This window comes from Gavialis gangeticus, unplaced genomic scaffold (genome assembly GCF_001723915.1).
Source record: "Gavialis gangeticus isolate Ggan-Ray unplaced genomic scaffold, GavGan_comp1, whole genome shotgun sequence".
Taxonomy (NCBI): Eukaryota; Metazoa; Chordata; order Crocodylia; family Gavialidae; genus Gavialis; species Gavialis gangeticus.
The window spans coordinates 10,646,837-10,647,321 of NW_017729015.1; the positions used below are offsets into that span (position 1 = coordinate 10,646,837).

At 38.1% G+C, this 485-nt stretch overlaps 1 long non-coding RNA gene across 1 annotated transcript in view; it reads left to right on the forward strand.

Annotated features, from left to right (window-relative positions):
• Window positions 1-401: 401 nt before the first annotated feature.
• Window positions 402-485, forward strand: part of LOC109294021 — a 1,703-nt gene continuing 1,619 nt past the window's right edge. The window contains exon 1 of the long non-coding RNA XR_002096450.1: window positions 402-466. This is a non-coding gene — a long non-coding RNA (uncharacterized LOC109294021). The remainder of the gene's footprint in view (window positions 467-485) is intronic.

Below are 485 nucleotides of genomic sequence, written 5' to 3' on the forward strand. Positions count from 1 at the left end.
CCCCCACCTTGCCTTCATGCACCTTTAGCTGCTCAGCCCCAAACCAGTTTTTGATCTTAGTGTTTTAGTAAGTATGGATTCCTCAGACTCTGCTAGATAGGTAAGACATAGGGTCCTGTACATACCAGTTTCACACCTCATAACTAACGTAAAGTTACAAAGATTTTCTACTAGCAGAAAATACTGACTAGCACAAGCCCTAACTACTATTTTTCAACTTTACAAAAATAATGAGTTAATTGGCTTAGTGAAGTTCTTAATTAAAAGATGTGCCAAACAATATGATATCTCATACCCAATGTTGATTTCAAGTACCATCTTTGGGTAGGAAAGTAAGCCAGGAATACCTTTCCATTTGACCTCTACATGGATATTCGACCAGATCAAACTAACTGACCAGTGGCAGCCACAATTATTCCACAACACTGCAACTGACAGCATTTACCTGGCATGAAAAGAAACAAAGGTAACCATTTGGAAAAAAA